The sequence below is a fragment of the Giraffa tippelskirchi genome, chromosome 1 (assembly GCF_054371585.1).
Source record: "Giraffa tippelskirchi isolate mGirTip1 chromosome 1, T2T-mGirTip1v1.2.pri, whole genome shotgun sequence".
Taxonomy (NCBI): domain Eukaryota; kingdom Metazoa; phylum Chordata; class Mammalia; order Artiodactyla; family Giraffidae; genus Giraffa; species Giraffa tippelskirchi.
In genome coordinates this window covers 75,527,148-75,553,395 of record NC_137275.1, presented here as the reverse complement: position 1 = coordinate 75,553,395, position 26,248 = coordinate 75,527,148, and the positions used below count along the sequence as shown (strand labels likewise).

Sequence of the window (26,248 nt, the reverse complement as noted above, 5' to 3'; positions counted from 1 at the left end):
GAACACTGGAGTGGGTTGCCATTTCCTTCTCCAATGCGTGAAAGTAAAAAGTGAAGTCGCTCAGTCATGTCCGACTCTCAGCGACCCCATGGACTGCAGCCTACCAGGCTCTGCCGTCCATGGGATTTTCCAGACAAGAGTACTGGAGTGGGGTGCCATTGCCTTCTCCATAATCCATCATTACCAATATCCAATTAGTTACAAAGTCCTATCCATTCTCTCTCTTTAATTTAATGTAAATTTCTCCCCAATTAACACTTATACTACTACTTCCTTAAATTAGAATGTTTGTACTGCTGCAATAATATCATAAGTAGTTTCTCCAAGTTCCTTCCCAAGCCTGTAGCCTCATATAGTGAATTTCCTAAAATTATTATAATTTTATTGTTTTAACTCCTTAGTGGTGCCTCATAGCCTCTAGTTTAAAGCTGAAATTTCTTAACCAAGTTTTCAAAGTCCTTGATCACATGGATCCTGTCTACTCACACTCTACTACTGTTCCTATAGTACTTTTATATCAATCAAATAAAACTCCCCAACAAGCCATACTTCTTTTGACTTTTGTGTCTTTATATATCAGATGTTTTTCCTGCAACATTCTTCTCTTTAACCACCCCTACTATATGTCATTTTTCAGGAAGTAACTCAAATCTTACTTCCTCTTAAAAGATTTCACTCATTTCTCTCACATCTTCTCAATCCCATAGCTAGATTGAGTGTTATTCCTTATCACAATTTTGTCCCTTTAGTACTTTACTATTTAGTATCTTCTCTGATGGCATTATTGAAAAGTATATTAACTATTGATTTTCTTAATTTTTTTAGACAACATGCATCTTTAGGTTAGGGACTTATCAACTTTGTATTTTTGAGCTACATCAGAGTGTCTGAATATAATAACTCTTCAATGTCAACTAAGTAATATAATCAATGACAATAGAAGCTACTGACTGTGTAATATTTTCAAAAGTACACTCTAAACTAGTTATTATTTCCCACCATTTTCTGGAAAAATAAAAAGAATTTTAGAGAGAGAGTTCCTTAAATACACAGCTGGGAAACAGCAAAACCATTTGCAAATCTATGTCTATGTGAGTACAAAGCCCACATCCTTAATCTATACCACATTATCCAAATCCCCAAACAAACTGTGTATGGAGAGGAAAGAGTTAGTATTATGACAGGTAATGGAGGAAAAAAGATAAAACTTAGGCCACCACAAATCTCTTTATTTCTATTCATATTACTGTTATTTCTTTCCTATTGGCTTATATTATTTAGAGAAAAGAGCTACCTGTCTCTTAACAAGCTACACTGAAAGCAAAATCTTCAAATAACAAATTCCCCAAATTCATCAAGACCTACTCTGTCTTACTTATTATTGCCAAGCTTTGTATGATCAATAAGTGGCTTGACCTGAAACACAACTATTTCCTTTTTAATATTCACTATTCCTCATAATTTGACAAATAGAAAATAAATAGACCAAAAAAATTTGTTAAGTATCAAAGAAAATAGGATCTAACACAAGTGAAAATAAAGACACATTTTTCACTTTAGAAAAGATCTTTGCTTGTCAAGCTGGTCAACGTAAGTAAAAAGAATAGCTTAATTTTTCTATTATTTTCTATTAAAGCAGAAGTTTTGTTCTCAACCAAAAGTGGCATTTGTTTTCGGCACTCTGTTGTCCCCTTTTGTTTTCTAGGTACAAAGATTTAAAAGTTCTTTGACAAGCAATTCAAACAGTGTAGACATTCACAAAAAAGAGGGTGAAATGAAAATAATGTGACAGTTATTTTCCTACTGTACGGATGTGCTTGGAACTATACCATGGAAAACAACCTTAACATAGATAATAAGTCCTAGATGAGGGTATACATTCTGAAATATTTAAGGGAACTGATAAAGCAAATTACTGTGAAAGCATAAGAAATTATTTGATATATTGATTAAGAAATGAATACAGGACGGTTAGTTGATAAATAATTATAGAAAAATATCAATTGTATAATCTAGGTGATGAGCCTAAGAGTGTCCACGTATAACTCTTTCAATTTCTCTGTATTTTGGATAATATTCATAATTAATGTGGAAAATATTCAGTGAAAAAATATAGTTGATCCCATTCATATTTTTGTACATAAGCAAGTTCTCAGATTCAGAATTCATGACTAAAGAAAAATCTGGATTCCTATGAGGAAGGATCACTCAAAACTATGATAAGTATATTCACCAGTAATTTCCTCCATTCTTCCCGAAAGAAATCTAAAGCCATTTACTTAGTTAAGCATGTACTGGAGAAAAGAAAATACCTCCAAACCTTGAGAGATATTTGTATATGGGGTCTATATTGGCACTGATATTTGGGGACTAAAATGCTACCATTGTCCCCTAATAGAATATGAATATATGTTACCTAGGATATAAACTTTATCTTGCAGCAGATTCAGCTCATATTTGTGGTCATACCCAAAAGTTACTCTCCAGTCCCTAAATGTATAATTGTACTAGACATAGTTAATAAATGGTAGAATGCTTACATTAGTTCCTTAAACGGTATCATAAGAGAAATAACAAAGAAAAAGATGAAGTGGAAGCCTCTAGAACTGCCCCTCTACCTCTCGTCAAGATAGTAAATAATAGTAACTAATAATATATTGTCAAAGGAATCAAAGAGATTAGTACCACACTTATGACATAAAATATACAGACATACTGGTCCCCATAATATTTCACTTAATTCAAAAGTCTGACTCCCACAAATAAATCTAGAAACTCAAACCAAGTAAAGGTCCAAATTTCAGCTTCTGTGTCAAATACAGAATCTATACAACAGCAAATTAACACAGCCTCCAGTACATGTTAAGTGGCTGTTGATTTAATGAATGCATTATTTTTCATCCCTATCAATAAGTAGGATCAGAAATAGTTCACATTCAACTAGAATGGACAACACTGTACATATACCCCAAGGCTGGTGCAAATTTATATAGTTTCTTTGAAAATAGTCCAAAGTGACTAGAGCCATATAAACGTGCCACACAATATTACATCAGCGATTGTATCAATGACATTATGTTAACTGGATTAAAATAAAAATTAGAGGCTCAGGTAAGACAAACGTGCTCCAGGAGTGGAAAATGCGCTCTGCAAAGATTCAACATTATGCCTCATAAAGTTTTCAGGCAACACGAGCCTGTGGCATGCTGTGCCATCCCCTCAAAATAAAGAGGAAAATTTGGCATCTCAGATCCTCCAAAGAGAGGCACACGATGTCTGGTTCACATTTTCAGATTCTGGAAACAGCATATTCTACATTAAGAAAAGAGTACTCTGACTTACTTACTGAATGACAAGGATGACTGCTGGCTTTCACTGGAACGCAGAGAAGGAACAATCCCTCGGTAGTTTCAGGCTGTGATTCAAACAGCTTTGGTCCTTGAGATAACTAGAAAAGGAAAAGAAGACATGAGGAATTTATAGTAAGTTCCAACAACAGAAAATTCTGAGGTTTCTAGAGAAGTGTTATATATCTACAGCATAGAAAGGACAGTCTCTTTCTCCAGTGCTGGGAAAACTTGATAGCCACATGTGAAGGAAATAAATTGAACTCCTATCTGACGCCATATGCAAAAATTAACCCCAATGGGTTATAGAGTTGAAAGTAAGACCTGAAACCATGAAATTACTAGAAGAAGGATAGGTGAAAATCTTCATGATATTGATCTCAGCAATGGTGATGAGATAGGCTGGGACCTGGGACACTTTGCTGCAAATGTTGCAATGATTGCACCTGGACAAACCTTTCCTCAAACAACAAAAATACAAAGAAACTATGCTGTTGTTCAGTCACTAAGTCGTGTCCAATTCTTTTACAACCCCAGGTACTATGGCCCACTAGGCTCCTCTATCCATGGGATTTCCCAGGCAAGAGTACTAGAGTAGGTTGCCATTTCCTTCTCCAAGGGAACTTCCAGGCACATTGATTGAACCTGCATCTCCTGCAGGTTCTCTCCACTGAGCCACCAGGGAAGCCCTCCAAAGAAACTATAAGAGACTGAAAATAACTGTGAACATGCACAGATGGGGCAAATTCTGGACAAAAGATACAAAAAGACCAAAAAATCCCAAATGCCACTTCTAAAAAGCTGGGAGCAAAAACAAGGTACTATACATGGCCCCTGTACTCAACACCACCTGCAGAGTGGGCACAACACCTAAGCCACTCCTCCAACTCAACCCCTGGACACACTGCTAACCTCATCCCATATAAGGAACAAGCTTGCCCCCTCAGGGAGTGAGCAAGCAAGGGATGCTCTTGTTCATTTTCATTCCCTCCCTGCTATAGCAGGGGCCCCAGTAAGCCTTGCCTAAATTTCTTGTCTCATCTCTAGTCAATTTCTATCAATTGGAGAAGGCCATGAACGCTGGTTAGCATTAGTTTCATGGATCTGATACTGAAAGTACAGACAATAAAAAGCAAAAATAGGCAAGTTGGACTACCTCAAACTAAAATATTTCTACACAGCAAAGGAAACAATCAACAAAATTAAAAGGAAGTGGACAGAATGGGAAAAAATATCTCCAAACTATATATCTGATAAGAGGTCAATATCTATAATACATGAATAACTCCTACAACTCAATAGCAGAAAACAAATAATCCAAGTTTTAAATGGGCAAAGGGTTTGGACAGACATCTCTTAAATAAAAGCAAACATATGGCCATCAGGTATATGAAAGAATGCTAAACCCCACTAATCACCTTGAAGTGTGCTTCAAAACCACAATGAGCACACATCTGTCAGGATGACTATTACCAAAGAAGACATTAAATACTGATGAAGATATGGAGCAACTGGAACACTTGCGCACTGTTGATGAAAATGAAAAATGGTGCAGTCACTGTTGAAAACAATAGGGAAACTCCGCAAAGAATAAGAAATTAAACTGCCATATGATGCAGCAGTCCTACTTCTAAGTATTTATCCAGAAAAATTGAAATCAGGATCTGAGAGAGATATTAGCACTCCTACACTTACAGGCACATCACAGTAGCCAACGTGTAGAAACAACCTAAATGTTCTACAGCTGAAGATATAAAGATTATGTAGTACGTATGTACAGTAGAATACTATTTACCGATTTAAAAAGAAGTAAAATTCTGCAATATGTAACAATATGGATGAACCTTGAGGACATTGTGCTAAGTGAAAGTTAGTTAGTTCAGTTGTTCAGTTGTGTCAGATTCTTTGCGACCCCATAGACTGCAGCATGCCAAGGCTCCCCTGACCATCACCAACTCCCGGAGTTTACTCAAACTCATGCCCATCACATCAGTGATGCCATCCAACCATCTCATCCTCTGTTGTCCCTTTCTCTCCTGCCTTCAATCTTTCCCAGCATCAGGGTCTTTTCAAATGAGCTGGTTCTTCTCATCAGGTGGCCAAAGTATTGGAGTTTCAGCTTCCTGTATCAGTCCTTCCAATGAATATTCAGGACTGATCTTCTTTAGGATGGACTGGTTGGATCTCCTTGCAGTCCAAGGGACTCTCAAAAGTCTTCTCCAACACTACAGTTCAAAAGCAAAATTCTTCAGTGCTCAGCTTTCTTTATATTTCAACTCTCACATCCATACATGACTACTGGAAAAACCATAGCTTTCACTATATTGTCCTTTGTTGGCAAAGTAATGTCTCTGCTTTTTAATATGCTGTCTAGGTTGGTCATAGCTTTTCTTCCAAGGAGCAAGTGTCTTTTAATTTCATGGCTTCAGTCACATCTGCAGTGATTTTGGAGCCCCTCAAAATAAAGTTTCTCACAGTTTCCATTGTTTCCCCATCTATTTGCCACGAAGTGGTGGGACCAGATGCCATGATGTTAGTTTTCTGAACGTTGAGCTTTAAGCCAACTTTTTCACTCTCGTCTTTCACTTTCATCAAGAGGCTCTTTAGTTCTTTGCTTTCTGCCATAAGGGTGGTGTCATCTGCGTATCTGAGGTTACTGATATTTCTCCCAGCAATCTTGATTCCACCTTGTGCTTCATCTAGGCTGGCATTTTGCATGATGTACTCTGCATATAATTTAAATAGGCAGGGTGACAATATACAGCCTTGACGTACCCCTTTCCCGATTTGGAGCCAGTCTGTTGTTCCATGTCCAGTTCTAACTGTTGCTTCTTGACCTGCATACAGATTTCTCAGGATACAAGTCAGGTGGTCTGGTATTTCTATCTCTAAGAATTTGCCACAGTTCGTTTTGATCACAGTCAAAAGCTTTGGCATAATCAATAAAGCAAAAGTAGATGTTTTTCTGGAACACTCTTGCTTTCCAGTAGTCATGTATGGATGTGCGAGTTGGATGGTGAAGAAAGCTGAGTGCCAAAGAATTGATGCTTTTGAACCTTGGTGTTGGAGAAGACTCTTGAGAGTCCCTTGGACTGCAAGGAGATCCAACCAGTCCATCCTAAAGGAGGTCAGTCCTGGGTGTTCATTGGAAGGACTGATGTTGAAGCTGAAACTCCAATACTTTGGCCACCTCACGCGAACAGTTGACTCATTGGAAAAGACCCTGATGCTGGGAAGGACTGGGGCCAGGAGAGGGGGACGACAGAGGATGAGATGGCTGGATGGCATCACCAACTCGATGGACATGAGTTTGGGTAAACTCCAGGAGTTGGCAATGGCCAGGGAGGCCTGGCGTGCTGCAGTTCATGGGGTCACAAATAGTCGGACACGACTGAGCGACTGAACTGAACTGAACTTGCTTTTTTAATGATCCAGTGGATGTTGGCAATTTGATCTCTGGTTCCTCTGCCTTTTCTAAATCCAGCTTGGACATCTGAAAAGTTCACGGTTCATGTACTGTTAAAGCCTAGCTTGGAGAATTTTGAGCATTACTTTGCTAGTGTGTGAGATGAGTGCAATTGTGCAGTAACTTGAACATTCTTTGGCATTGCGTTTCTTTGGGATTGGAATGAAAACTGACCTTTTCCATTCCTTTGGCCACTGCTGACTTTTCCAAATTTGCTGGCATATTGAGTGCAGCATTTTCACAGCATCATCTTTTAGGATTTGAAATAGCTCAACTGAAATTCCATCACCTGCACTAGCTTTGTTAGTAGTGATGCTTCCTAAGGCTCACTTGACTTTGCATTCCAGGATGTCTGGCTCTAGGTGAGTGATCACACCTTTGTGGTTATCTGGGTCATGAAGATCTTTTTTTGTATAGTTCTTTTTTGTCTAGTTTTGTATAGTGAAAGTGATCAGTCATAAAAGGCAAAATATTTCATGTTGTGTTCTCATCAGATAAATGACTGTTAAATGGACCTAATCCTAGATTTGCCTAATTTCAAATTCTATTCTTTCCACTAAAAATACTGCTACTCTAAAAAAATTTGGTTGCAGAATATTCTAATCTCATCAATATTTGTGATCTCTCTGAAGGAAGATTATATTAACAGGTGGACCTGGACGGCATACATAAATTTCAGAAAATGCTGAAAGAGTTAATGTGAATTTGGTCATGTATTATCCAACTCTCTTCAAGGCATAGAAATGTATATTTAATGTACAAGTGCTTTCCATTCCCAAGGGGATAATTACTGTTTTTAGATGTGATGTGGAAGAATTGTTAGGTCTTAATCCTTAGACAAAATGTCCCTTTGAAACTACCTAGTAACATTTCATATTTTTTTATTTTCCATAAAATTATTAGGCTTATAGCTGTGTTTCCTCAATGTGTTAACAAGAAGAAGCTATGTTCCAGATAAAGGTAATTGGTGCTCCAGTACCTGAGGTAGCATAGTTTATTATAAATAAAGAATTAGGATTATTTTACTCATCAATATCTCATGAATTTACTTGGTGAATGAGATTTTTTTAGGGGCCAATTCATACAGTTTCTAGACCTACAAACCTGAGGACCAGGTAACCAAGATTCCACATAAATAATACCCACCAGCTGGTGTTTTCTATGAATACTCTGACTAGACTTTGAACTCTATCTTACACTTTCACTGATTCAAGTTGAGTCTATTATTGTGATACTCTCCTTAATTATCCTTAATTGATAGACATAATTCTTTCCAAAGAATCAGCATTTGGCAACTGAAAACAATCAAGTACAATTCATGTCTCTATTAAAATAAGTGACACAAGTGAAACAAATTAGAAACATTAATCAACAAGATTGTGCTTCAGATAATGAGCTAAGATTTTAACTGTTTTCCAAGTTGATGGAAAAGCAGAAAAGAGTTTGGTTGTATTATTCTTATTATTGAAAAGTACTGAAATACTGTTATTGGTAAGATCAAAGAAGACAGAGTTATTGGGAGTGAGTGAGTGAAAGTCGTTCAGTCGTGTCTGACTCTGTAACACCATGGACTATCCAGTCCATGGAATTCTCCAAGCCAGAATACTAGAGTGGGTAGCTGTTCCCTTTTGGGACTGGACTATAAAGAAAACTCATACTATGTTAACAAACTATTAAAAAATATTCAAATCCAAGGTCCATATGCACCCTTAACTGATGTGTAAGCACTGATAAAATTATGAGCCAAGTCAGCCTCATCAAAGTGATTGCTGCTGTCTGGAATTTCCAGCCCCTAAAATGACAGAGAAAATCACACAACACCTATGGTGAAGCCCTAGATATGCCACATAATCACTAGCTTTGTGATCTTGGTTGTGTAGCTCAATCTCTCTGAGAGTCAGATTATTTTTTTTTTCAAATCTCTAAATGAGGATAGAGTACTTATCTCTCAGGGAGGATTATAGAAGATCATCCATATGTCTATTGTGACAGGTTAATACAGTTGCATTTCCTCTTGGGAACACAGCTAACTTCTATTTTCTAGCCTCTTTTACAGTTGAGTAGGGCCATGGGATTAAATTCTGAACGATGGGATGTTGGAGGAAACTACATATACCATTTCCAATACAGGCTCCTCAAATGTCCTCCACAACCCTCCAAGGAATATATTTTGACTATTAGACAAACCATTATGCTTTGCATACAGAGATACTGTTCATTTTAAAATGGGTGTAGATAATACTTAGAGTAAAAAATACAAGTTGATCTAAAAGAGTATCCAGATTCAGAGTCTGTTTGATTGCCTGGGTTTGATCCCTGAATCAGGGAAGAACCCCTGGAGAAGGAAATGGCAACCTGCTCCAGTATTCTTGCCTGGAGAATCCCATGGACAGAGGGGCCTAGCGGGCTACAGCCCATGTGGTCACAAAGAGTCAGACACAACTTAGTGAATAAAACAACAATATCACAGAGATATGGTTTATAGAATTTTTGCATGATGAGAAGTAGTCCTAACACTCAGAAATGTCAAGAGCTTTTGTATCAGAGGATGGAGTTTGCCGGAAATGTGTCTTATGAGTAGTATAAAGACAAATACAAATTAATGAGGCTTAATTCTCTCTGTTAAAAATAAGGGAACAGATTTACATACACTTCTTTTTCTCAGAGCATTTTCTTTAGAAAATTTGCATTTGTAAGTACTTTCTCTCCTCTTTAAAAGGTACATAAACCTTTTGAAAATTAGAACAAGACTTCTGCCAACTTAATGACCAAGAATGTCTTCCTTGAGGACCTGAAAGACATCTATTTGAAATGGAAACATAAAAAGATATAAAGCCCAACTCCCAGTTTCTATGGCAGGGTAGGAGCCTAACTGCAGTGAGTGCCTATTTCCAAGCTGTAAAACTATCTCCTGAAATAAAGATATGAGAAGTTATTTTTCTTCTGGTTGAATCCAATTAGTTAGTGCAGATGGTCACCCCAATTACCAGATGAATCTAGGAAGAACCACGTGTAATAAACAGTGCTGTCGAGTCCTCTCACCTGAGGATTAATTACTGTTTATCTTGAGAACATGTATGTAATGGACTCTGACTGCTTAACTCTATAAAAGGGTAATATTTCTTTCTGTCTTTGCCATTTAGTGGATTGCCTGTGACATACATCATATTCTTATGCTTATTCAATAATTGTTTTCTTCACTACCTTTGAGAGAGGTTTCTAGGTTGAGAGAAGATCTTACATTTAATTATATTTCCCCAATAGTTAAAAGGAAATTACTCTAAATATGAGCCCTGCATTTATTAGGCCAGGATTTAGATAAGCAATATCACCAGGTTCCATTACAGAATTTTTTCCCTCCCTCCCTCCCTCATTTCTGAGGTATCTTAAGCAAATCTTAATCATCTAACCACTATTTAGTATGTAATCAGCAGCTCCATACTTACCTATAAACTTTCACCCCCCACTTTTGATTATGGTCAGGCAATTAAAAAACATTTACCCATGTGATGATTATTTCATTTTTCCTGCATCTGACCTTTCCTGGTCATTCTCAGTTCTTCAGGTTTATCCCATTGAAAACTGGCTTCAGCCTTAGCATTCATGTTAAGTAGCTACCCTCCTCTGTTCCTGATTGTCCCTTCTGATCATCCATTTCTACAGTTGCTAATTATGGCCATGGGATGGAAATTCACATCCTCACACTTTAGCATTAACATCATTTCAAATAGCTCTTCCTTTACCCCTATTTCAGAATAAGAACAACTCCCATACTCAAAGAGATGCTATACTCACGTATTAGTGTTTATTTCATCATGGGAGGTAGAAGGTCCAAGGTAATTTCACTGTGCCTTGGGCAATCATTTTTATCAACAGGTCAGCACTACATCTCAATTGGCAATTATCAGCTGACATAGTCTCTTGAGTTCTAGCATCCTGTTTTCAAACTGTCACCAATATTGCAATATCCCACGTTTAAATGTCAGCAGTGCTGATAGAAAGATCTTACATGGGACATTGTACAGTAGGTGAAGTTCATTAGCAATGACCCTGTACTTATTTCCAAAATGAGATTCCCAGACAAAAGTAACACCCAAGAACATCAGCTTGTTTAACTGGACTTTTCTGTTAGGCAACGACTCAATCATGAAGGGAAGAAATAACATGTGTACTTTCAGAAGTCACTGACTTCTGAGTCATACTACTCCACAGTGATTTAAATGATGCCTAGGGCTGTTTCTGTGCTCAAGAAAAACCTCTTATTTTTGAAGCGTCAGTTGACAGTCTCATCAGGGAATACTGTATGTCTTTTTCCTGCTATTAGCAATAATATTAACAGAATTTTCTGACACACAAATCTTTTCACTTTAAGGTTTCACATCTAAAGCCAAGGTTCTGCTTCTGTTTTTTCATCATAATTTTAAATAACCATAAACATGTCACTACAACACTTTTGAGCTTTCTATTATTGATTCTGGAGTAGCAATTATAACTCCATAGCTCCTCAACATACACTCTGGTACAAACAAAGGAAAGCCATCATTTTTGTTCACTTGGAGATTTTTAGTGCAGCCATATATTAGAAAGGATGTCCAGGCATCTACCAATTATGCTACCCAATTAATATCTGGGTTCACTGAACCACTTAAAAGTCAATACAAAAAAAATGTTGTAAGAAATCATCTGTTGTAGAGAAATTGGAATTCCTGTGCACTGTTGTTGGCAGTGTAAAATGGCATAGCTACAATGGAAAACAGTATGAAGATTCCTCAAAAAGTTAAAAATAAAACTATCATATGATCCAGCAACTCTACTTCTGAGTATTTATCCATAGAAGTTAAAGAAAGGAAGAAAAAAAGAATTGGTATCCGTATCCCCATGTTCATTGCAGCATTGTTCACAAAAGCCAAGACATACAATATTTGATTATGTAGGTAACCTTTACAAACAGTCATTTTAACATCATCAAAATATGAATATGGTGCAGTGATTACTGTGGTTCATTCTTCATGCAGCCAGAGGCACTGACTGCTGAGGCTCATTGCCGGGTCCTTTCCCATGAGTTGCCTCCCACTGAAGGAAACTGTCTTATCCAAGTTTATACCCACTTCCTGCAGGCGGAATGTGTCTATAACTGGTTAAATTGGGTTGCAAAGGTCTTGGCCCCTTTGACTCAGCTGGTATTCTAAAGAGTCATGTCAGCTTCAAAACACTCCTTAGCATCAGCTGAAGCCTCTTTTGCAACTTCTCCCTGTGCCCAATTTTGTTTTATCCATCCCTTGCAGGCATTGTATCTCAGCACTCCCAATGTAATTTTTGTTTGCAATCTCAGTATCTTTCCCAGAGATCCTGACATACAGTATAAGGCATATTGGTTTAGAATTATTATTTTTCCTAACTATAAAAATTTTAAAACATAAGGAAAAGTTGAGAAAAAATACTACAATGACACCGTGTATCTACTACCTAGATTCTATATTTGCATTTTACTATTGTTGTATAACATGTCTATCCTTCTGTTTTAAATTCATTGTGAATAGCTGAATATTTAAGATACTAGCAATCATCATAAAATGTAAAACTGCAATGAAAATCGACCTCAGCAAAAATCAGCTACATGTTATCAAGATTTTTAAACTGCCTTGTCTTGTACTTATATAAGATGTTCAGCCAAGACATGCTTCAAGACACCCTGGGCCCTGCAGCCAACCGTTTCAAGAATCAGCCCACCCTCCAGTGATCAAACCCTGCTTTGGGACCCCTGGGCCCTACAACCAGACTCCAGGACATGTCTCCACCTGCCGTAGTTTAGCATTAACTCGAGGACCTGGCTTCACCCATCAGTTGGTGAGCAACAGCTTTGGAGACTTCTGGACCCTAACTCTACCCAATAGTAACCAGCACTATCCCCAGGATCCCCATGGGTTCCACAGTCAGCCACTTCATGACCCTGTGCCACCAACCAGCAGCCTCCACACAGGTAGCCAGCCAATCTTACCAGACCACCCACATAGCCTGCCACAAAAAAGAGACCTTCACAGGGGCAAACACTGCAGCATTTAGGTCTGGTGACAAGAGGGGAGTGTACGGCTGGGAAGCACAGGACAACTCCTACAAAAGGCCACTTTGTCAAGGTCAGGACATGTAACTAGACAATCAGTTGAAAATACAAAATAAAAACAGCAAGTTAGGCAAAATGAGGTGACAGAAACATGTTGCAAAGAAGAAGCAAGATAAAGTTCCAGAAGAAATAAGTGAAACGGAGACAGGCAACCTACCCAAGAAAGACTTAAAGGTAATAATTGTAAGAACGATCAAAAAAATCAGAAGAATGGATGCAGAGAGCACAAAGTTAGTAGTTTATAGCAAAGACTTAGGAAATATAAAGAATAACCAGAGATGAAGAATACACTAGAAGGAATCAACAGTAGACTAAATGATACAGAGAAATGGAGCAGCAAGCTAGAAGACAGAGTAGCAGAAATCACTGATGCTGAAAAGAAAAAAAAAGAATGAGAAGAAATAAGGACAGCTGAAGAGGCCTCTGAGACAACATCAAGTGTACTGATACTTGTATTATAGGGGTCCCAGATGGGGAAGAGCAAGAGAGAGGTTAAGTACATAATTGAAGACATATTAATAGTAGCTGAAAACTTCTTTAACCTGGAAAAGGAAATAGACATTCAAGTTCAGAAAGTGCAAAGAGTCCCATACTGGATTAAACCAAAGAGAAATATACCAAGACACATTGTAATTAAAATGGCAAAATTTAAAGATAAAAATATGAAAAGCATCAGGGAAAAGCAGTATGTTATATACAAGGGGATTCCCACGGGCTATTAATTGAGTTTTCAGCAGAAACTCTGCAGAGCAGAAGAGAGTGGAATGCCATATTTAAAGTAAAGTGATAAAAGGGAAAAGCCTACAACCAAGAATACTCTACCTCGCCAGAGTCTTGTTCAGATTTGATCAAGAAATCAAAAGCTTCACAGGCAAGCAAAAGCTAAAAGGGTTCAACACCACTAAACGAGTTTTGCAAGACACATTGAAGGAGCTTCTCTAAGTGAAAAAGAAAGGGAAGCAATGAGACACATGGTAATCAAAAAGAAAAAGGTCATTGGTAAGGGCAAACATAGGTAAATGTATGAAATCATCCACACAAAAAGCTAGTAGGGAGATTGAAAGACAAAAATAGTAAAGTCATCTGTATTCACAATAAGCAGTTAAGGGATACACAAAAAATTAGATACAAAAATATCAGAAACAGTAATCACGAGGGCAGGAGAGTACAAATGCCGAGTTGTTAAAAGCACTTGAAATTTAAAATCAGTAAATAATCACACACACACACACACACACACACACACACAAACTGCTACCTATAAACCTCATGGTAGCCACAAACCAAAAATCTATAATAGATACACACACAAGAATGAAAAACAAATCCAAAAATAACGATAAAGATAATTATCAAATTACAAAAGAAGAAGAAAGGAACAAAAAGTCCTACAAAACAATTCCAAATCAATTAACAAAATGCAATAGGAACCTACATATCAATAATTACTTTAAATGTAAATGGACCAAATGCTACAATCAAAAGACACGAAGTGGCTGAGTAGATACAAAAACCCATATATAAGCTACCTATAAGAGACTCACTTTAGATCTAAAGACACACAAACCAAAGTGAGGAGAATGAAAAGGTATTCCAAGCAAATAGAAATCAAAAGAAAGCTGGGATAACAATACTTAAATTAAGCAAGTGGATTTTTTAAAAAAAAGACAGAAGACCTGAATAGCCGTTTTTCCAAAGAAGGTATATAGTTATCTAGAAGGCATATGAAAAGATATTCAACATCATTAATCAGAGAAATGCAAATTAAAACCACAATGAGACATCTCCTCACACCTGTCAGAATGGCTATCATCAAAAATACCACAAATAACAAATGTTGGCAAGAAAGTAGAGAAAAGGGAGTCCTCATATACTGTCAATGGAAATATAAATTAATATTGCAAATAGGAAGAAAAGAATGAAAGTTTATTTAAAAAATAAAAATAGAAGTATCATATGGCTGAGAAATTCCACTCCTGGGTATTTATAAAAAAAACCCACTAATTTAAAAAAATACACACATTCCAATGTTCACAGAAGCATTATTTACAATGGTCAAGACACGGAAGCAACCTATGTGTCCCTCAACAAGATGAATGAGTAAAGATATGATATATACATATATCACTTGCAGAATCTAAGAAATAAAACTGCAACTTCTCCCTGTGTCCAATTCTGACTATAATAAAACAGAAACAGACTCAAAGACAGAGAAGAAACTTGGTTACCATTAGGGAGATGGAGGGGTGTAGGAGCAAAATAAGGGGAGGGGAATAAGAGATACAAACTTACATGTATAAAATAAATAAGCTACAAGGATATCTAGTACAGCAAAGGCAATATAGCCAATATTTTATAATAACTTAAATGGAATATAACTTTTAAATTATGAATCACTATGTTGTATGCTTGAATCATATTATTGTAAATCAACTATAACTCATTAAAAAAGAAAGTATTAGATATTAAAATATGTGAAATTCACAATTGCAAGACTGCTTCTGAAAAATATTCAGAAAGAATTTTCTTCAGGTGGATACAGAGCATCAATTTGGGTGATTACATCATTGGCATTGCCTCTCCAACACCATCTAGTCCAGGAGATTCAGAGGTGGGAAAGTTAGTAACAGTCGATGGAGGGGAGTTAATAACTTGGTCACATTGTTAGAGCAGCTGTGCCTAGACATAGGATCTAAACAAAGGAATTTGTTCCTCCACAATCTCAATTGAAAATGAATCCCTATTCATGTCTTCCACCCATTTTTGATTAGGTTAATTTTTTTTATATAGAGCTTCTTGAGCTGTTTGTATATTTTGGAGATTAATTCTTTGCCAGTTGTTTTGTTTGCAAAGACATACAGATGGCCAAGAGGCACATGAAAAGATCCTCAACATCACTAATTATTAGAGAAATTCAGATCAAAACTACAATGGGGTATCACCTCATACTGGTCAGAATGGCCATCATTAAAAACTCTACAAACAATAAATGTTGGAGAGGGTGTGGAGAAAAGGAACCCTCATTCTGTTGATGGAAATGTAAATTGATACAGCCACTGTGGAGAACAGTATGGAGTTTCCTTAAAAAACTAAAAATAGAACTACCATATGACCCAGCAATCCTATTACTAGGCACATACCCTGAGAAAACTGTAATTCAAACAGACACATGTACCCCAACATTCACTGCAGCAGTTCTTCACAATAGCTGGGACATAGAAGCAATCTAAATGTCCATCAACAGATGAATGATAAAAGAAGATGTGGTACATATATACAATGGGATATTACTCAAGCCATTCAAAGAGTGAAACTGGGTCACTTGTAGAGATGTGGATGGACCTACAGTCTGTCATACAGAGTGAAATAACTCAGAAAGAGAAAAACAAATATCAAACATTAATGCATATATGTGGAATCCAGAAAAAATGATACCGATGAGCCTATTGGCAGAGCAGGAATAGAGATGCAGATGTAGAGAATGGACATCTGGGCACAGAGGGTGGGGGATGAATTGGGAGATCGGGATTGATGTATGTGCACTGCCATGTGTAGAACAGCTAGCTAGTGGGAACCTGCTGGATAACTCAGGAAGCTCAGCTCTGTGTTCTGTGGTGACCTAGATGGCTGGGATGGGGGAGGGGTGAGGGGGAGGGGTGAGAGGGAGGTCCAAGAGGGAGAGGATAGGTGTACACATATAGCTAATTTCCTTTGTTATACAATACTGTAAAGCAACTCTACCCCAATTTACAAAAAGACAAATGAATATCTATTTAGCCTGCCTCACTAATATGCAGTATAATTAGCATAGGAGCAATCTACCAGCTGCCATTGCTGAAAAAATGTTTCTGTTCTAGAATGTTAAGCCTTAAAGCACAATTACTAAAATTATAACAAGATTTCAATTCTTTGACTTTAATAATATTTCAGATTTATTTTTGCATTTGACATGTTTTTTCTATAGTATGTTATCTATCTTGGCCATTTGGTGATTTTAACATTTGACCATTCAACCTTCAGCTGAAATATGTATTCAGTACTCCCCCAGTGAATTTGATAGACTGTTTTCCCCTTGTTAAGATGTCAGACTGTTTCTATGTTGAAAAACTCTATATTTTTATATTTAAAAATTATTTAATATTCCTAGAGAAGCCTATGCTATTTTACTAAGAAGCTTCAAACACTTTTGAAAAGCACTATTAAAGTTCATTCTCTCAATTACAGGCTTCCCGTAAAGAATCCACCTGCCAATGCAGGAATCGTGGGTTCAATCCTGGTCTGGAAGATCTCCCAGAAGAGGAAATGGTAGCCCACTCCAGCATTCTTGCTTGGAGAATCCCATGCACTTAGGAGCCTAGTGGACTAAAGTCCAGAAGGTCACAGAGTCAGACACAGCTGAGAAACTGAGTATGCACACACTTGCAATCATCCCTTTTGGAGTTAGTGTAAGAATCTGTAAAACTTCAACAACATTGAAAATGTCAACCAGATTTTTGTTTTATTAATATTTTTGAGACTATGTACACTGATTTTATAGCTTATGTGGAATAATTTTTGGTTTTGAAACTTGCTGAAATAATATTTTTCCTACCTTTTCTAGACCTCATGGTTTGTATACAGCTATATTTTTTATTTTGTCAATTCAGACAACGAGTCAAAAATCGGCTTTTAAATGTATAGATTTACTAATTAAATATCCAATACTCACCAGGTGTGGAAAATGAAAAAGAATGAACCACAGAGTACTTGTAAGAAAAACGGGATGTTTGTACAACAGGAAAGATGCTGCTGTGAGGACTGTTTGCACAATGAGCCCTGACTCACTCTCTTATTTGGAGCAGGTGTACATTTGGGCAGCAGCTTGTATCCATTTTTGAGGCTCTTATTACAAACAGCTGGACAAATATTAATACCTTATGAATCTCAGGAAAGCAACTGGAAGAGAATGCCTGATGGAAATAAATTATACAGAGGACAAAGGGTATTTGACAAAAGTACAGACATAGGGAAAACTGCCAGTTTAAACAGGAAACAGAGAAAGGGAATGTAATGCTTCCTGATATGAAAAGAGACTTTGTTGTCCAAAAGGAGACTCATCTTCTAAGTGAAAAAGTGGTTAGTAGTTAGAGCTAGCTGACCCTAAGTGTAACAGTTTTATTGACGCAGAAGGAAATCACAAGTCCTGACTACATTTGATAGGTGGTTTTCAAAGAAGCTGTTGATACTGAAGGGTGTCAAAATGGCTTCATGAGAGCGCTTGTACTTTGTTAGATTATCAGTGCACACACAGACCATTAAGTGTACAAAATCCTCTTTTGCTTTTAAGCAAAATCTGTTTTAACTAATGGGACAAAGACGGTTCCATCTTGCCCTTGACATAATGGAGATGTAACCCATTTTCTGAGTAAGGTATATTGGCTCTTCAGAATAACAATAAATTCTACTCTGTACAAAAGAAATCTGAACTTTTAATTTCTTGTTGAGAACCAAACAAACAAATGGAATACTTTTAGTCCTATTGTGGTACAACCACACTTCCTCATAACAACTTTCTGGTAGTGAGTACTGGCTCACAGTTCGTTTTAGAGTGGTAATAATTTGTATCAAAGGTTCACCAATAACCTTACTCAGCTATATGCTATGCTATGCTATGCTAAGTCGCTTCAGTCGTGTCCGACTCTGTGCGACCCCATAGACGGCAGCTCACCAGGCTCTGCCGTCCCTAGGATTCTCCAGGCAAGAATACTGGAGTGGGTTGCCATTTCTTTCTCCAGTGCATGAAAGGGAAAAGTGAAAGTGAAGTCGCTCAGTCGTGTCCGACTCTTAGCGACCCCATGGACTGTAGCCTACCAGGCTCCTCCGTCCATGGGATTTTCCAGGCAAGAGTACTGGAGTGGGGTGCCATTGCCTTCTCCGCTCAGCTATATGACTGGAGTGTAAAATGGCTAGGGCATTTCTAGTAGCCCAGATGTCAAACATGAGTGTCACCTTTTTGGTAGCACAAATATAAGGATCCCAAAGACCACAAGAGGAAAATTCTCCTTCTCTGCACAAAGCATTCACACTGTCAGAGTAGATGCAATTAGTAATTCTAAGAGTATATAGTCCCTAAGATTTTGGTTTGCCTGTATAAAATATATTTTAGCTTTTGTTGGTTCCAAATTTTGCCAGTTTTTCACATCTATGTTACAGTCATTCTAATTCTTTTACTTTTCAAACACTCTGATGCCACATTTTTTGAAGTAGGGAAGGCACATAAAGACAACACAAACACAATTCTCTTAAACAGTGATGGATTCAGGAATGGACGCCTAGATTAGACAATGCCTACTCAAGTGGTTCACCTTGGGAGACAGTAGCAAAACTGCTCCCAAACTATAACCTACATCACCTTGGACAACTGCCCTGCCTGAAATTAGACTCATAAAGATTCACTGGATGGAAGAGTTCAAGGCCCAGCAGATATCCTATGGCAGAGAATAATGCAGCAGGAAGTCTGCTGCAGGGTCTCCTAAGCATTCATAGGCGCACCCCAAGGGAGAATCAGTATTTGTTACCTTTCACTCAGAAGTCATCACCAAGGCAACTGTCACAGTCAAGAGAGGAAAAGACCAACCAACTCTAATTAAAAATCATTCAACAGACTGTTTCTCCCATCTCAGTTCTCTGTCCTCAATATACAAGAAAAAGAGATTCAAAAAAGGGAGGATAAGGAAAAGTCCCTAAATCAGAACTTATCCCTTTCCAATTCCAACTCCTTTGAGCCAAAAGTCTTGCTGCTGATGAAAGGAAGAGAAAGATTTAGACTGAAGATAAACTGATATTTAATAACTGAGATTGACAGGAAAGCTATGGAATTTGTCCCAAGATAACACTAAGGAATAGAAATGGAAATTCTACAAAGAATGGTTGAAGGAAGTGATTTTGTAAAAGAAAGATATTAACAACTTTATATCTGTGTCCTATCAAATTCACACTGTTCATTAATTTGTTTACACATTGTTATTGGTAGTTCATATTTGAATTAGTTTGTCTAATTATTTCCTCAATAATCTGACATAAAGTCACAGGGTAAATGGGAGTACTGATGAGAGAAGAGAACAGAAATAACTGTGAAATAGAAATGTAGTTTTAGGGGGACAGTCTGGTAATGACTATGTTAACAATCAGCTATTATGTATCAGGCATTTCATAAGCATCTTTCCAGAATCTTTACAACTTTGTCAACTAATTATTATCCTTCCCAACTTGAAAATAAAGATAGCACATCAGGGAAGTCAAGTTAATCATCTCAAGCAAAGGATCCAGAGTCAGGGCTTGAAGATTGAGGATTTCATTACCAGGGTCAATCTGCAGTCCTATATACCTCTAGAGGGGAGGAGGGCAGGAGTATTTGGGGGATGGTAGTGATGGGGGAAAAAAGAGAAGGTCAGTAACCCAGAGAACAAAAGGAAAACAGAAAGGAAAAGCAGGAATATGTTGGAGAAAACATTTTCTAACTTTATAATTACCATGATGACTAACTTGAAGTATCCAACCTCATTGTAGTTTATCCATGGAAAACAAAAGTAGTGGCTTAAAAACACATTAACACTCTTAGTGCTTTTCCTTTATCAGCCTACTTTTGGTTATATAGAGAGTAGGTTATATACTCTATATAGAAAAGTGTAGAAAGTCCTTTCTGTTATTTGGGTTCATTTCAAGTATTATGTTGCCAAACATCAGACATAACAGAAAGTATGACCACAAAAACACACCACTCAGCAAAATGCATTGTAGAATTTACACTGTTACAAAGAAATTTAATGCTTTCTTTCATTAATGAAATCAGGGCAACTATTTAAAGTCCTTTTTATAACATTAAAAATATAAAAATAACATTATTCTCTCTCTGGGGCCTAACATCCCCCTGAACATCTATAGGCAAACAGAATTTACAATTAGATTTTCCTATCAGTGAATTTATTTCATACTTACCAGTCCAGTCAAAGACTGTGTGCTCTCACTGTGTGTGTATGTGTGTATTTGCATGTGTATACATGTGTATTTTCATACCTGTGAAAAATTCTGTATCAAGAGCTGTATATACTACTATTTACTGAGTTAGGCAGATAAATCCAGACATCATATCAGAAGTAACATTCGCTCTGTCAAAATCACACTTCAGAGCTAGCTTCTCTATAAACAAGCATTGCTTCTACTAATAACTCTGAGACATGACATGACTAAAAATGAACCATAAGAAAATCAAGAAGTCACGTGACAAATAAACAAAAGGTCCAACATACAGTTGATACGATCTGTTCAAACTCCTTTTTTCTATGCAATTTATTATATGGAAATAATGTGAGGTACTCTCCATCTATCAGCTGCTCACCATAAAACAAATCATTCCCTAATCCTAGAAACATAAGAACTCTGAGTAGTAGAGGAATAATGGATGAACCTTGGTTTGAATTCAAGCTCTGTCCATATCAGTCAAGGGAGCTTGGCCAAGGTAACTAACTTCCCTGTGCCTCAGTTTCCTCATCAATAAAATGTGGAAGATAAGATCAATGTCACAGTGTTATTTATAGGTACATTGAGACAGAATGATCTCTGTTTGTTTCCAAGGCAAACCATTCAATATCACAGTAATCCAACTCTATGCCCCACCAGTAATGCTGAAGAAGCTGAAGTTGAATGGTTCTATGAAGACCTACAAGAACTTCTAGAACTAACACCCCCAAAAATGTCATTTTCATTACAGAGTACAGGAATGCAAAAGTATGTAGAGTTTTGACAAGAGAACACACTGGTCATAGCAAATACCACCATAGTTTGGCCCCAGGAAAATAACAGGAAGGGAACACAGCCCTGCCCATCAATAGAAAATTGGAATAAAGGTTTAATGAGCATGGCACCACCCATTACAACAAGAGCTAAGTTCCCCCTTGGTCAGTCTCTCCCATCAGGAGGCTTTCATAAGCCTCTTATCCTTGTCCATTACACGGCAGACAAACTGAAAACCACAATCACAGAAAACTAACCAACTGATTACATGGACCACAGTCTTGTCTAACTCAATGAAACTATGAGCCATGCTGTGTGGGGCCACCCAAGATGGACAGGTGAGGTTGAAGAGTTCTGACAAAACGTGGTCCACTGGAGAAGGGCATGGCAAACCAAAACTAACCAACTGATTACATGGACCACAGTCTTGTCTAACTCAATGAAACTATGAGCCATGCTGTGTGGGGCCACCCAAGATGGACAGGTGAGGTTGAAGAGTTCTGACAAAACGTGGTCCACTGGAGAAGAGCATGGCAAACCACTCCAGTATTCCTGCCTTGAGAACCCCATGAACAGTATGAAAAGGCAAAAAGATAGGACACTGAAAGATGAACTCTCCAGGTTGATTGGTGCCCAATATGCTACTGGAGAACAGTGGAGAAATAACTCCAGGAAGAATGAAGAGATGGAGCCAAAGCAAAAACAATACCAGTGTGGATGTGACTGGTGATGGAAGTGAAGTCCGATGCTGTAAAGAGCAATACTGCATAGGAACCTGGAATGCTAGGTCCATGAATCAAGGTAAATTGGAAGTTGTCAAACAGGAGATGACAAGAGTGGACATTGACATCAAATCAGCAAACTAAAATGTACTGGAATGGGTGAATTTAACTCAGATGACCATTATATCAACTACTTTGGACATGAATCCCTTAGAAGAAATGGAGTAGTCATCATAGTCAACAAAAGAGTCCAAAATACAGTATTTGGATGCAATCTGAAAAACAAAAGAATGATCTCTGTTCATTTCCAAGGTAAACCATTCCATATCACAATAATCCAAGTCTACAACCCAACCAGTAATGCTGAAGAAGTTGAATTTTAATGGTTATATGAAGACCTACCAGACCTTCTAGGACTAACACCCAAAAAAGATGTCCTTTTCATTATAGGGGACTGGAATGCAAAAGTAGGAAGTCAAGAAATACATGGAGTAACAGGCAAATTTGGCCTTGGAGTACAGAATGAAGCCGGGCAAAGGCTAATAGAGTTTTGCGAAGAGAACACGCTGTTCATAGCAAACACCCTCTTCCAACAACACAAGAGAAGACTCTACACATGGACATCATCAGATGGTCAATACTAAAATCAGATTGATTATATTCTTTGCAGCCAAAGATGAAGAAGCTCTATACAGTCAGCAAAAACAAGACTGGGAGCTGACTGTGGCTCAGATCATGAACTCCTTATTGCCAAATTCAGACTTAAAATCAAGAAATTAGGGAAAACCACTAGACCATTCAGGTATGACCTGAATCAAATCCTTTATGATTTTACAGTGGAAGTGACAAATAGATTCAAAGGATTAGATCTCATAGAGTGCCTGAAGAGGTACCAGAGGCAAGGATGAAGACCATCCCCAAGAAAAATAAATGCAAAAAGGCAAAAGGGTTGTCTAAGGAGGCCTTACAAATAGCTGTGAAAAGAAGAGAAGTGAAATGCAAAGGAGAAAGGAAAGATATATCCATTTGAATGCAAAGTTCCAAAGAATAGCAGAGAGACATAAGAAGGCCTTCCTCAGTGGTCAATGCAAAGAAATAGAGGCAAACAACAGAATGGGAAGGACTAGAGATCTCTTCAAAAAATTCAAGATACCAAGGGAACATTTCATGCAAATGTGGGCTCAATAAAGGACAGAAATGGTATGGATCTAACAGAAGCAGAAGATAAGAAGAGGTGGCAAGAATACACAAAAGAACTATAAAAATAAGATCTTCATGACCCAGAAAACCACAATGGTGTGGTCACTCACCTAGGGCCAGACATCCTAGAATGTGAAGTCAAGTGGGCCTTAGGAAGCATCACTATGAACAAAGCTAGTGGAGGTGATGGAATTCCAGTTGAGCTATTTCAAATCCTAAAAGATGATGCTGTGAAAGTGCTGCACTCAATATGCCAGCAAATTTGGAAAACTCAGCAGTGGCCACAGGACTGGAAAAGGTCAGCTTTCATTCCAATCCCAAAGAAAGGTAATGCCAAAGCATGTTCAAACTACCACACAATTGCACTCATCTCACACACTAGCAAAGTAATGCTTAAAATCCTCCAACTCAGGCTGGACCAGTACATGAACCATGAGCTTCCAGATGTTAAAGCTGGATTTGGAAAAGACAGAGGAACCAGAGATCAAATTGCCAACATCCGTTGGATCATCGAAAAAGCAATAGAGTTCCAGAAAAACATCTACTTTTTCTTTATTGACTATACCAAAGCCTTTGACTGTGTGGATCAGACCAAACTGTGGAAAATTCTCAAAGAGATGGGAATACCAAGACTACCTGACCTGTATCCTGAGAAATCTGTATGCAGGTCAAGAAGCAACAGTTAGAACTGGGCATGGAACAACAGACTGATTCCAAATCAGGAAAGGAGTACATCAAGGCTGTATATTGCCACCCTGCTTATTTAACTTCTGTGCAGAGTACATCATGCTAAATGCCAGGCTGGATGAAGCACAAGCTGGAATCAAGATTGCTAGGAGAAATATCAATAACCTCAGATATGCAGATGATATCACCCTTGTGACAGAAAGCAAAGAAGAACTAAACAGTCTCCTGATGAAAGTGAAAGAGGAGAGTGAAAAAGTTGGCTTAAAACTCAACATTCAGAAAACTAAGATCTTGGCATCCAGTCCCAGCACTTCATGGCAAATAGATGGGGAGACAATGGAAACAGTGAGAGAAGTTATTTTTGGTGGCTCCAAAATCACTGCAGATGATGACTGAAGCCATGAAATTAAAAGATGCTTGCTCCGTGGAAGAAAAGTTATGACCAACTTAGACAGTATAATAAAAACAAAGACATTACTTGGCCAACAAAGATCCATCTAGTCAAAGCTATGGTTTTTCCAGTAGTCATGTATGGATGTGAGAGTTGGACTCTAAAGAAAGTAGAGTGCTGAAGAATTGATGCTTTTGAACTGTGTGTTGGAGAAGACTCTTGAAGAGTCCCTTGGAAAGCAAGGAGATCCAACCAGTCAATCCTAAAGGAAATCAGTCCTGAATATTCATTGGGAGGACTGATGCTGAAGCTGAAACTCCAATACTTTGGCCATCTGATGTGAAGAACTGACTCATTGGAAAACACCCTGATGCTAGGAAAGATTGAAGGCGAGAGGAGAAGGGGACGACAGAGGATGAGATGGTTGGATGGCATCACTTACGCGATAGACATGAGTTTGAGTAGGCTCCAGGAGTTGTGATGGACAGGGAAGCCTGGCATGCTGCAGTCCATGGGGTCACAAAGAGTCTGACACAACTGAACTGAACTGAGAGAATATATGCATGGTGCTTAGCACAGAACCTTCACATGGGGAAGTGATCATGCTTGGCTGGTGAGCGTGCTCCCTTGGGAGCCAAACTCCTCTGATCCTCACGGGAACCAGACTCTGAAACGCACCAGCTTAGTTTCTCAGGGTAAGGCACTTAATATGCTATGTCCCTCTTTTCTCATCCGTAGAAGTGTGATAATAATAGTATTACCAAGTTGGTTGCATTAAATAAAACATTTTAAATACATTTAGTAACTTCACACAATAAAAGTTAGCTCTTATAACTCACCATGAAGTCAATGGTTAGTATTAATATCTGTTATCTTTTAAAAAACAGAGATTTTAGGAAGAAAAAGAATTTTGTTTTCAAAAACAGAAACAAAGAGCAAAATAAAATACCCATGGGAAATGACAAAATACCCCATAGCTTCTCCACTAACTCCATCCCTGTCCTGACCTGCAGAGACAGGGACTCACCAAAGTTTAACACTCAGAGGGTGAGAATTAGAGCTGTCCCCTCCCCACACTGGCTGCCACCTAGGGAGGCTCTTTCAGAGCTTTCAAAGAAACAACACTGCAGACCAAATGACAAGATTAATTCTGCCTTGTGGGAAGGAAACAGTTCCGTGTGTTCTGCCTCTCACCTTAGCTGTGGACCCATTACAGCACTTCCAGATCGATTTTTTTATCCTGTTCTAGGCTTGTCTTTCCTCTTAGTTTCTACTCCCTCAGCGCCCCACCCCCAGTCCAAGGCTACAGGCGAAAAAGCTTTATCCTGTCGCTATTGCTCAACCAAAGGTTTCCTGCCAAAATGGAAAACAACTGTTGAAGGGACAGAGTGTGCTCCTGCCCACACAGCCCCCTGACATCATAGGAACATGCCAGGCCCTTTTTAAGTTACAAAATGTGCCCTGGTACAAGGGAGTAATTTATACACAAAGGAAGGAAGGAGTCTTATTTCTGGACAAAAAGTAAAAATTTTATAATAAAAC

General features: G+C 38.0%; 1 long non-coding RNA gene across 1 annotated transcript in view; it reads right to left on the bottom strand.

Annotated features, from left to right (window-relative positions):
• LOC145546789 (uncharacterized) overlaps positions 1 to 25,984 on the bottom strand; it is a 226,873-nt gene extending 200,889 nt beyond the window's left edge. The window contains exons 1-2 of the long non-coding RNA XR_014083272.1: positions 25,901 to 25,984; positions 3,343 to 3,448 (exon numbers count right to left, since the gene is read on the bottom strand). This is a non-coding gene — a long non-coding RNA (uncharacterized LOC145546789). The remainder of the gene's footprint in view (positions 1 to 3,342; positions 3,449 to 25,900) is intronic.
• Between the last annotated feature and the right edge of the window lie 264 nt (positions 25,985 to 26,248).